Here is a 13,238-nt window from a genome sequence, read left to right on the forward strand (position 1 = left end):
AAAAATCAAGTCAATAACAGACTTAATATACTCTGGCCTTCAATATATACCTTCCGGGAATTTTTTTTTTTTTTTTTTTTTTTTCTGATGAGCCGGTGAGAAGAGGGATTTATATGTGATGCAACCACGGGCAGCTTGTCTGAGATATAGGAGCATTCAACACCCAGGGGGCAGTGGTGTGGCAGGAGAGGAACTTGCTGATGGAGACACTGTATGTCCTAAACTCTGACTAGCACGTGACCAGGCACCCAGCCAACCCCACAGATGGGCCTGAGTCCTGAGAGCAGTGTGCCCATGGCGGCTCCTCAAGGTTGTTTTCTGCAGAGCAAAATTGCCACCCACGGTTGTTCCACCAACTGTTCACACTGAGCATATACACCTCCAGGTGGGAAGAGACGTCATTGCCTGTCCGTCTTTGAGTGAAATAAACTTTCTGCATGGAAAACAAAATCACCAAAGTGATGGTTCAGCGACCACAGAGGTAACTCCAATGGCAGACGCTCCCACTGAACCCTGCCATGGAGCAGGTCTGCTTGAGGGCGAGTCCAAATTTATGAGAGAACAAGTTCAGGACCCTCATAGTCTATCCTTCATTTCCCAGATCACTTGGATTTCTTTAGAGTAGGTTCCCATGTGTGTAACACCATTTTTGCAGACAAACCTGTCATTTCATTGTACTTCAAATATGGACTCTCAGAGTAAGGACATTTTATAGACTGGTATTGGTCCCTTCTCCCCATCAACACTGCAGTTGTTATACCTCAATCCATCGTGATCTAACTTGACTGTTGAGGTAACCTCCTTGCTGGTCCTCCTGATGCTGATCTTGCTAAGAGCTTTTAGCCATTCTGTTCTCCATACTGGGCTTCCCTAGTAGCTCAGCTGGTAAAGAATCCGCCTGCCATGTGGGAGACCTGGGTTCGATCCCTGGGTTGGGAAGATCGCCTGGAGCAGGGAACGGCTACCCATTCCAGTATTCCGGCCTGGAGAGTTCCATGGATTGTATAGTCCATGGATTGTATAGTCCATGGGGTCACAAAGAGTTGGACACAACTGAGCAACTTTCACTTCACTTTATTCTCCATACTACTCATGCCTTTCATAAACTTCTATGAGAGCACACACAACTTAAAACTTACTGCTCTTCTATCTATTTCACTCACTCAGACTGTAATATCCTTTAAAGAAAGAAACAGAATTTTGTGTCTATCACTGAAGACTCTAGCATAGTACCTGTCACTGAGTAATCTTCATAAATATATGTTGAATAAATATCATATATTTTACTTATATTTTAAACTATTGTGTTATTTCCTAAAGTGAAAAATGTATCCTTAATTGCTCACTCACTTATATAAAGACTGTATGGATATAAATACTCTGATATTGAAGTGTAAACTTTGTTCTGATTCACTTCAACACCTCTGAACTACAAAGAGGGCTTGATTCTGCTAGTAATATAAAGCAAAGATAAACATCTAATTATTTCATTATTGTTGGTTGAAAGTATACCATCTTCAGGATAAATTATGAATCATTCCGAATGAAATCTAAATTCTTTTCCATTTCTCCAGCCTCATCTCCCACTAGTTTTCCAAGAACACTCTCTTACTAAGTACTCACAGATCCTTAAACCCTCCCAGGTGCCCTTTTCTGACCTTTGTGTGTGTCATACTCTCTGACTTCTCTCCACAGCTTAGCTATCTCAGTTTTCCTTATTTTTTGAGCTGTGGCCCAGCTTTTAGTGTCTGTGTGGACCTTATCGACCCTATTCCCACAGCTTCCGACTAAAAAAGAAGGAGTTCCTCGTCAACCCTTTTTTGTTGCAATTCTTACATTTAAACATTTTTTTTAAAAAGCCGTTATAATAACTACCATCTATCAAATTCAAGTGTTGTAATAATTCCTAAATCTATGTGACCAAATATGTATATGATTTAATTTAATCCAAACAATAGACTATAATGTAAGCCACATTTCATTGACAAGGGAATTTTTCCCCAAAGTCACATAGCTAATAATGGACAAATCGAGAGGGATTGGAACCCAGTCGTGGCCATATGATTCTAGAACCCCCATTCACCTTGATATTTGCTGTTTGATGTTTAGACTTCTTAAAGAGTGAGTTCCTTTAGGGCAAGAGCTGCATTTTTTATTTCCGTATCACTTGTACTTGGTGTATCATTTATCATATACTCAGTCAATTCTCACTTTACTGATGAATAAATGAAAGAATGATTGAATGCACTCACGGGTGAATGTTAGTTCTGTGGCGTGGAAAAGAGGAGGAATAAAAATCCACCAGAGTCGTCCTACTTACCTTTCCATTTGAGTAAAACTAGTATTCAAAAAGAAGAATGCTTTCTTGTGAATACCAGAGTCTGCCTCTAACCAAAACCTTTTAACATTCAATAATCTGAAGGACAAATAGTACACAGTTCATGTAGTAATCTTTAAACACTTTATTTCTCCATTAAATAGTCCATTTCTGAAATATAGGCCTAAATCACAAAATCCATTTGAAATTCTTTTCTAGGATATTAAAAATATTGGACTATTAGAAAATAACCATCAACAAGGGCTTAAAATATAGACAATATTAAATAAGGAAAACTTATGCTGATTAAATCCTCTTGGACTTTGTTGGTTTTATAGATGATTATTTCTCATTTCCATCCAAATAAAAAAGAATATTTGTTTTCCAATAAGCATTTTTGAAATCTTTGAAATATGTGGAGTTTAGTCCTCAAGTTAGCTTAGTACTTTCCATTTCTTTCTTTTAAAAAGCATACAGATTAATAAGTAAAATCTTTATATGCTAAACTTTAAAATGATAAATTCTACAGGATTTTTTTCTTCTTTGACTTTACAAATAACTTATGTGGGGTATCTACATTACTTTCTTTCATTTTTATTTCTTCATATTTATTTTATAATTAAATATTACTTATGACAGAATTCTTAATATTCTGTTCTTTAGAAATTAGTGACTATATGACAGTTTCATCTGAAGAGTCCATTTTAATTATTTATTTACAAATGTCAATGCATGATATTAAATTACTGATGTAGTAGTAACTCATCGATGTCTATGTTTTGGTTCTGCTGTTAGGTGTTTTGATATATTTTAATATTTGCCTACTGCAAATTTAAAAAAGTCAAGCAAAATTATAGCAGAATATTTCCTAAAGGATAAGAATCTTTTCTTTCCTCTAAGTATTTACATTGACAATTTAGAAATAATGGAAACCCACACAGTTTGGCTTGCTGGATCAGTTAGAGCAGGTCAGGGATACTACATGAACGGGTAACCCCCAAATATTAGTAGGCTAAAATAACAAAGGTTTACTTTTATTTCTCAGGATATGTGTCTAACATAGGACACCAGAGGAATCAATTTATCATGGACAGTCGATAATATAAGATGATAGTGGCTCCATCTTTTTATGTGTCTCCAATTGTGGTGGCAGGAAGAGTAATAACATAGGAGGCAATTTGGCGCTACAGCCTGAACGTGACACATTTTGTTTCTGCCCATGAACCAGCACTTAGAGCCGGTAGAAGACACTGCCCAACCTGCAAAGATGGCTGAGCAAAGGGACTATTCCGTGTGTCATGAAAGGTAGGATGAAATATGCATGAATATTAGGTGTTTTTATTTGCAGATATCAGCTTGAAGTCATTTTGTGTTTATTTACACATATAAAAACTGTGCTTTCCAGCTTGAAAATACTAGCTTTTCTTTCATCAAATTAGACCTCAATGTACATTTATTTCAAAGTTTTTGAGCTCAATACCTATTCTCATTAATAAATCAATTTTATGTGTCCTTTTTATTTTTTAGGCTTCTTCTTGGCATAAAATGCTTTTCTTGTTACTCTATATCATAAATAAAGTGTGAGATGCTCCCAGGAACTTTTATTTCTCAAGTTCTGTCTTCACATATGTTTTGTACATATAGATTCTAGTACATCCTGATCACTACATAAGAATTTGTGTGTGTGTGTGGTTTCTTTTTAAACTTAGCTTACCTCCATAAGGTCTTCACTCCAAATTCACTATCTCAGTGAAAACTTCCCTTTATAGCTAAAACTGCAACTGGCATTTATTGGGATAATGCTTCCTGCATTTATCCATCTTTAGCACACCAGTATATTTTATCTTTTTATTTTTTGATTAATGTTTTTCCTGTACTTATGTGTATATTTCATGAGGGCAGGGATTTTTATCTGTGTCATTCACTTGTAACTCCGATGCCTGTAATTGCTAGATATGTGATAGATATTTAATAAACCTGTTAAATTAATTCACAAGTACTGCTATTTTATATTTATCAAATTTAAACTTCTCCTAGTGACTTTTTTATATAGTAGCTGAAGCTTCAACTCTTTGACAGTGCTCTGCTTTCCCCCATTCTCCCCCTATTAAGTATGTATAAAAATATATATTAATGTATGTATAAATTACTGTTTGCTTTATTATGGCTGTATAAATATTGGTCACTGATAAACCAATGGAGGATCCTGTGATTCAGTCTCTGAGATGGAAAGCAGAAAAAATAGAGGCAAAGGATGTATGGTAGTTGACTTGGTCCTCTGGGGGTTCCCTCTCAAAAACTTCTCCCTGCCATCTGCCTCTGACACCTGCATTTTTGGCACTGACCACTCACTTTGTGTTATATGCTGCCTTTCCACCTGATCATCTCTGGAAAAGTCAGTGCACGTGGGCAGGGTGGTGACTTGTTTGTCCAAGGGCTCTTCAGTGTGAATTAGGGTCCCAGAAGACAGAAAGCAGTGGTACTAGAGTGCGAGTGTAGTTCCTGTGAAGCAGGAAACAGGTGCAGAATTGAGAAGGAAGATCAGAAAACAGGACGAGTTTTGTCCTGATGTTGGGGGAGGAAGCTCCCCGAGGGTGAGCCCCAGTCGTTAGACAGGATTCCCATGTGTGTCCCAGAAATGCATAACCATGGGCTCGTAGAGCTGGGAGGTGCTTACAGAGGCTAGTCACCCACCACTTCCTTCTGCAGATGGAGAAACAGGCTTGAGGTAGCCCAACACCACATAGCTGGAAAATAGTCGACTTGCTTCCATAACTTCTTTTTTCATTCTCCCAGTCTATTTCTGAATATTCATTACTGTCTCTGTTGGCAAATCCAGTTCTTGACCCTCAAATCAGCAAAGTCTGCTCTTGCAGAATCCATGCTTCCTTCCAGTTTTCATTCTAAGAGATTAAAATGAATGTGTCAGCTGTCCAGTGTTGCTCCTACCAAACTCTAGGCACAAGCTCCCCCACTATCCACTACAGTATCTAGCTACTTAAAAGTTATACATTCTGTTATTATCCTGTACATGAGTAGTTGCCAATGAATAATGGGCTTTGCGGCTTCCAGTGCCTCAGTTTGCCTTATCTGACAGTGATTTCTATCCATCATTCTTGCTTTTCAGCTCTCTAATTGCTGTTAAGCCATTTTTAATGCCATGTAAATGTGTACATGGTTACCATCACATATTAATCTTTGTACATATAATTCACTGTTTTAATTAAGAGGAAATTGATACAGCAGTTAGATCTACTCTAAAAGGAAAAGGAAACCATGGTAAATATCCCACCATCATTACAAGATGATATCAGACAGAAAGTGACACCAAATCAGATGGTGAGCCCTATAGAAAGATAATGAGCCTGTTTTATGTATCAAATTGAAAAAAAAGAATAAGAAATTGCAATAAAAAGGGAAAAACAAAAGATATCTAAACTTGAAAGGTTCAGTGACTGACATTTTATATTCTGCTTTTGGGAAAAGCCTAAGAATTCATAGTCAACCTTTTAATTAGCTGATTCTCCTAAAGCCTAAGTTCTGCTTTATCATTTATAATCATGTAATCCATTCTCTCTTGAATTATCTGCTAACATGTGACAGTTTTTAAGAATTCTGTCTTTTATTGTTAATGGAGGATATTTAGATGTCACTTTTGGTTATAATTTATCTGATTTAAATGACACAGAAATCTTGGAAGTGTATTTATCAAACTAAAAGAACACTATTTTTGCTATTTGAAAAAGTGATCTGGTATCATATTCTATTGATGTTGTTATTGACATAAGGACAACCTTAGTAAAAATGTTTACTACACATATTATCTTAAAAATTCATATAAGTAAATTTTCTAAGAATGTGCTTTAGTGTCAAGGATTTTGGAGTAAGGGAAAGAGAAATTAGGTATTACAGAAGATGTAAATGGTAGCAGTGCCCCAAGGCTGACTTGAAATAGTTATATATTTCCCTGAAAAGCTAATATGGAACTTTGAGTCAAGCTTTGGGAATTTTAATTCTGTTTTTATCATAACATGCAGTGTCAAAGCAGTGAGTTGTGTCTAAGTTGTTCATTAATACAACCAAAATAGCTAGATTGACCTCCACATGGCCTTCTGGCCAGCTATGGAGTCAGGCCTTTACCTCTAGACAGTAACTTAGGTGCTGCCTCATTAAATCACTAAGCAGTGGTTTTATATCCTACAGCCCAGGGCTTGGCTTGCTAAGACAGAATGTCGATTTTGTTAGTTTTTATCCATCCATCTAGGCCAGAGTCTTATATTAAATGATGGCCCTTCAGTGTTTGCTGGAAGAATGAATGAATCACTGGTAAAAACAACAATCATAATTTTCTCTTGAATTATGAACTTTTGTATTTTGTGCTTGACCAGTACAGATAACTAAGGAATTATTCAGTGTAACTCTTTATATATATAGAGTATAGTTTCAATGTATAGTTGATAACACAAACCACTTTGTATTAGACTACAAAATTGTCAGGGTTGTAAGAGAGATGAAATAGTATGAAGGACTAAAAGGAAAATATAAAAAATTAAAATCCTTCACATAGATTTAAAAAAAATGAGCCAATTGAAAATTTTCTGTTCTGCCATTTTCTAAAAATGACCACAAAGTTAGAAATTAGCATCAAAATCTCTTAAGACCAAATGCAAGCATGTTGGTAACAACCGTTGAGGTCATGTCTGACTTCAAGCACTGGTTCTTTTTTGTGTGCATGGAAATGTGCTACTTTATCTAAAAAAGATGCTTACCTCAAGTCTTCATTGTTGTTCAGTCAAGTTCAACTCTTTGTAACCCCATAGACTGCAGCACACCAGGATCCTCTGTCCTCTACTATCTCCCAGAGTTTGTTCAGATTTGTGTCCACTGAGTCAGTGATGCTATCCAACCATCTCATCCTCTGCAGCCTCCTTCTCCTTTTGCCTTCAATTTTTCACAGCATCAGTATTTTTTCCAATGAGTTGGCTCTTTACATCAGGAGGCCAAAGTATTGAAGCTTCAGCTTTAGCATCAGTCCTTCCAAAGAATATTCAGGGTTGATTTCCTTTAGGATTGACTGGTTTGATCTCCTTGCAGTCCAAGGGACTCTCGAGAGTCTTCTCCAGCACCATGATTCGAAAGCATCAATACTTTCGTGCTGAGGCTTTTTGTGGTCCAGCTCTCACATCCATACATGACTACTGGAAAAGCCATAGCTTTGACTTGATGGACTTTTGTGGGAAAAGTGATGTCTTTGCTTTTTAATATGCTGTCTAGGTTTGTCGTAGCTTTTCTTCCAAGGGGCAAGTGTCTTAAGTTCATGGCTGCAGTCACAGTCCACAGTGACTTTGGAGCCCAAGAAAATAAAATCTGCCAATGTTTCCACTTTTTCCCCTTCTATTTATCATGAAGTGATAGGACTGGATGCCATGATCTTAGTTTTTTGAATGCTGAGTTTTAAGCCAGCTTTTTCATTCTCCTCTTTCACCTTCATCAAGAGGCTCTTTAGTTCCTCTTGTCTTTCTGACTTTAGAGTAGTATCATCTGCATATCTGAGGTTGATATTTTTCCAAGCAATCTTGATTTCAGCTTGTGAGTCATCCAGCCTGGTATTTTGCATGATGTACTCTGAATAGAAGTTAAAATAGCAGAGTGACAATATATAGCCTTGACGTACTCCTTTCCCAATTTTAAACCAGTGCATTTTTCCATGTCTGGTTGTTACCTCAGTCTTACTCTATTGAAAGTCATTTCTTTTGTGCTTAGCTTTTAGCACTGTATTATTCTTACTTTTAAAGTTTTTTTGCTAGTTCTTAATCAATTCAATATATACAGTGCTACTATATGGGATATTGTCTCAAATGAAGATGGGAAGATTTTCTTTTTTCCAATTGTGTGCCTAACAATGTGATTATATATTAATGAAATCATAAGTTTGGATTAACCTCCACAGTTTTGTGAAGTGCTAGAATATCTATAGGCTTCCCTGGTGGCTCAGATGGTAAAGAATCTGCCTGCAAAGTGGGTTTGATCCCCGGTTTGTGAACATCCCCTGGAGAAGGAACAGCTACTCACTTCAGTCCATGAACTCGTAAAGAGTCAGGAACAAATGAGTGACTAACACTTTCATTTTTTCCCCACAGGATAACTATATCCTCCATTAAGTCACACTCAGTTCAGTTCAGTTCAGTCGCTCAGTCTTGTCCAACTCTTTGCGACCCCATGAGTCACACCACACCAGGCCTCCCTGTCCATCACCAACTCCTGGAGTTCACCCAGACTCATGTGCATTGAGTCGGTGATGCCATCCAGCCATCTCATCCTGTGTTGTACCCTTCTCCTCCTGCCCCCAATCCCTCCCAGCATCAGGGTCTTTTCCAGTGAGTCAGTTCTTCACATGAGGTGGCCAAAGTATTGGAGTTTCAGCCTCAGCATCAATTCTTCCAATGAACACCCAGGACTGGTCTCCTTTAGGATGGACTGGTAGGATCTCCTTGGAGTCCAAGGGACTCTCAAGAGTCTTCTCCAACACCACAGTTCAAAAGCATCAGTTCTTCAGTGTTCAGCTTTCTTTATAGTCCAACTCTCACATCCATACATGACCACTCAAAAAACCATAGCCTTGACTAGACGGACCTTTATTGGCAAAGTAACATCTCTGCTTTTGAATATGCTATCTAGGTTGATCATAACTTTCCTTCCAAGGAGTAAGCATTTTTAATTTCATGGCTGCAATCACCATCTGCAGTGATTTTGGAGCCCCCAAAAATAAAGTCTGACACTGCTTCCACTGTTTCCACTGTTTCCCCATCTATCTGCCATGAAGTGATGGGACCAGATGCCATGATCTTCATTTTCTGAAGGTTGAGCTTTAAGCCAACTTTTTCACTCTCCTCTTTCACTTTCATCAAGAGGCTTTTTAGTTCTTCTTCACTTTCTGCCATAAGGGTGAAGGTTATTCTGAGGTTACTGATATTTCTCCCGGCAATCTTGTATCCAGTTTGTGCTTCTTCCAGCCCAGGAATTCTCGTGGTGTATTCTGTATATAAATTAAATGAGCAGGGTCACAATACACAGCCTTGACATACTCCTTTTCGTATTTGGAACCAGTCTGTTGTTTCATGTCCAGTTCTAACTGTTACTTCCTGGCTTGCACATAGGTTTCTCAAGAGGCAGGTCAGGTGGTCTGGTATTCCCATCTCTTTCACAATTTTCTACAGTTTATTGTGATCCACACAGTCAAAGACTTTGGCATAGTCAATAAAGCAGAAAGTGAAAGTGAAAGTGAAGTCACTCAGTCGTGTCCGAATCTTTGTGACCCCGTGGACTGTAGCCCACCAGGCTCCTCCGCCCATGGGATTCTCCAGGCAAGAATACTGGAGTGGATTGCCATTTCCTTCTCCAGGGGATCTTCCAGACCCAGGGATCAAACCCAGGTCTCCTGCATTGCAGGCAGACGCTTTAACCTCTGAGTTTTTCTGTATCTCTCTTGCTTTTTTGATGATCCAGCAGATGTTGGCAATTTGATCTCTGGTTCCTCTGCCTTTTCTAAAACCAGCTTGAACATCTGGAAGTTCAGGGTTCATGTGTTGCTGAAGACTGGCTTGGAGAATTTTGAGCATTACTTTACTAGCATGTGAGATGAGTGCAATTGTGCAGTAGTTTGAGCATTCTTTGGCATTTCCTTTCTTTGGGATTGGAATGAAAACTGACCTTTTCCAGTCCTGTGGCCACTGCTGAGTTTTCCAAATTTGCTGGCATATTGAGTGCAGCACTTTCACAGCATCATCTTTCAGGATTTGAAATAGCTCAACTGGAATTCCATCACCTCCACTAGTTCTGTTCATAGTGATGCTTTCTAAGGCCCACTTGACTTCCCATTCCAGGATGTCTGGCTCTAGGTGAGTGATCACACCAACGTGATTATCCGGGTCATGAAGATCATTTTTGTACAACTCTTCTATGTATTCTTGCCACCTCTTCTTAATATCATCTGCTTTTGTTAGGTCCATACCATTTCTATCCTTTATCTAGCCCATCTTTGCATGAAATATTCCCTTGTATCTATTTTCTTGAAGAGATCTCTAGTCTTGCCCATTCTGTTGTTTTCCTCTATTTCCTTGCATTGGTCATTGAGTGAGGCTTTCTTATCTCTCCTTGCTATTCTTTGGAACTCTGCATTCAAATGGGAATATCTTTCCTTTTCTCCTTTGCTTTTGGCTTCTCTTCTTTTCACAGCTATTTGTAAGGCCTCCTCCGACAGCCATTTTGCCTTTTTTGCATTTCTTTTCCATGGGATGGTCTTGATCCCTGTCTCCTCTACACGAACCTCCATCCATAGTTTCTCCGGCACTCTATCAGATCTAGTCCCTTAAATCTATTTCTCACTCCCACTGTATAAGCATACAGGATTTGATATAGGTCATACCTGAATGGTGTAGTGGTTTTCCCTACTTTCTTCAATTTAAGTCTGAATTTGGCAATAAGGAGTTTATAATCTCAGCCACATTCAGGTCGCGGTCTTGTTTTTGCTGACTGTATAGAGCTTCTCCCTCTTTGGCTGCAAAGCATATAATCAATCTGATATCAGTGTTGACCATCTGGTGATGTTCATGTGCAGAGTCTTCTCTTGTGTTGTTGTTTGCTGTGACCAGTGCGTTCTCTTGGCGAAACTCTGTTAGACTTTGCCCTGTTTCATTCCATACTCCAAGGCCAAATTTGCCTGTTACTCCAGGTGTTTCTTGACTTCCTACTTTTGCATTCCAGTCCCCTATAATGAAAAGGACATCTTTTTGGGGTGTTAGTTCTAAAAGGTCTTGTAGGTCTTGATAGAACCGTTCAACTTCAGCTTCTTTGGCATTACTGGTTGGGGCATAGGCTTGGATCACCGTGATATTGAAAGGTTTGCCTTTGAAACGAACAGAGATCATTCTGTCATTTTTGAGATTGCATCCAAGTATTGCATTTTGGACTCTTTTGTTGACTATGATGGCTATTCCATTTCTTCTAAGGGATTCCTGCCCACAGTAGTAGATATAATGGTCATCTGAGTTAAATTCACCCATTCCAGTCTGTTTTAGTTCGCTGATTCCTAGAATGTCGATGTTCACTCTTGCCATCTCTTGTTTGACCACTTCCAATTTGCCTTGATTCGTGGACCTGAAATTACCAGTTCCTATGCAATATTGCTCTTTACAGTATCGGACCTTGCTTCCATCACCAGTCACATCCTCAACTGGGTATTGTTTTTGCGTTGGCTCCATCCCTTCATTCTTTCTGGAGTTATTTCTCCACTGATCTCCTGTAGTATATGTGCAGCTACCGACCTGAGGATTTCCTCTTTCAGTATCCTATCATTTTACCTTTTCATGCTATTCATGGAGTTCCCAAGGCAAGAATATTGAAGTGGTTTGCCATTCTCTTCTCCAATGGACCACATTCTGTCAGACCTCTCCTCCATGACCCATCCATCTTGGGTGGCCCCATATGGCTTGGCTTAGTTTCATTGAGTTAGACAATGAAACAAAGGCTAGTTTTCTGTGATTATGGTTTCAGTGTGTCTGCCCTCTGATGCCGTCTCGCAACACCTACTGTCTTACTTGGGTTTCTCTTACATTGGATGTGGGGTATCTCTTCACGGCTGCTCCAGCAAAGCGCAGCCACTGCTCCTTACCTTGGACGATGTCGCCCCTCCTAACCTTGAAGGTGGAGTAGCACCTCTTTGCCCTCCTGCACCCATGCAGCCGCCGCTCCTTGGAGTGGGGTAGCTCAGTCTCACCTGCCGCCCTTGACATTGGGCTGGGGTAGCTCCTCTCGGCGACACTTCTGCGTGATCCATTGCAGCCGGCATGCTTTTTAACTAGTGTGAACTACGTCACACTAGTTAAGCCTAAATTAGTTAACATACATCAACATCAAATAAAATGGACTCCCACCAAACACCCTTGAATTAGTAAATAATACATCCACAAGACTGACCAATTTATGGTCTTAGAAATCAGGATTATGGTTACCCTTCAGGGAGAGTGGGAGTGAATTGTCCTACAGGCCATTTCTGAAGTGAGATTAAAGTTTTATTACTTGACCTGAGTGCTAATTATGTGGGTGCATTTTGCTGAAATTCTTCCTGCTATAGAGTTGTGATTCATGCAGTTTCGTATACTTCCATTAAAAGTTTACTTAAAAATTATTATATGCACAGCTGTCTACAAAAGCTCTTACATATTTAGCTTTTAGAAACAGCAGTGATGAATGCTATAAAAGTCTGGAAATGCTCATCATTCTCTTAACCTGGTGAACCAGAACTACTTATTGCCTTGTATTGACTCCCCAGCATCTGCTTCTGTAAATGGAACTGTTTTGTTTTTTTCTTTAGACATTCCTATTTATTCTTATGGCTGGATTTGTGATTGTGGTCAGTGGCCAAAAGTGTCAGTGTAGCATTTATCAGTGTGGCCAAGTATCAGTGTAGCATGTAGCATACAGGGCATGTATCAGTGGCAGCCAGTCAAGAGGAGCAAAGTCAGGGGCTATTGACTGAACTGTGTTTCACATCTTTTGCTTTCACGAGTTAAATCTGGTTTTTGCCCAACAAATGGTTCAGTTTGAGTGGGAGTTTCAATTTTGAATGAGATGTCTCCAACTAGTAAAAAGCTATTAGTTGCTAAGATAGGATGGTCACAATAGTATTCACCCAGCAGATAGACAAAAAACAAACACACATGGTTATCATTACTCCAGTCATCCAACAGATAGAGTTGCCCATTCCAGTGTATATATTAAGGGCCTGGGATACTGACAGAAAAAGCGTCTGCTTAAATTAATTCATGAAGTGATACTTCTGGACCACCAACCCAGATAATATCTCTTCAGAACAGAAAATTAATCTGTACTTTCCAACTGTTCACATTATTACAGTGTGAAC

The 13,238-nt window shown here is 39.0% G+C and overlaps 1 pseudogene; it reads right to left on the reverse strand.

Moving 5' to 3' along the window:
- Positions 1 to 12,164, reverse strand: part of LOC120865597 — a 39,143-nt pseudogene extending 26,979 nt beyond the window's left edge.
- Between the last annotated feature and the right edge of the window lie 1,074 nt (positions 12,165 to 13,238).

This window comes from Oryx dammah, unplaced genomic scaffold, assembly GCF_014754425.2.
Source record: "Oryx dammah isolate SB20612 unplaced genomic scaffold, SCBI_Odam_1.1 HiC_scaffold_7, whole genome shotgun sequence".
Lineage (NCBI taxonomy): Eukaryota > Metazoa > Chordata > Mammalia > Artiodactyla > Bovidae > Oryx > Oryx dammah.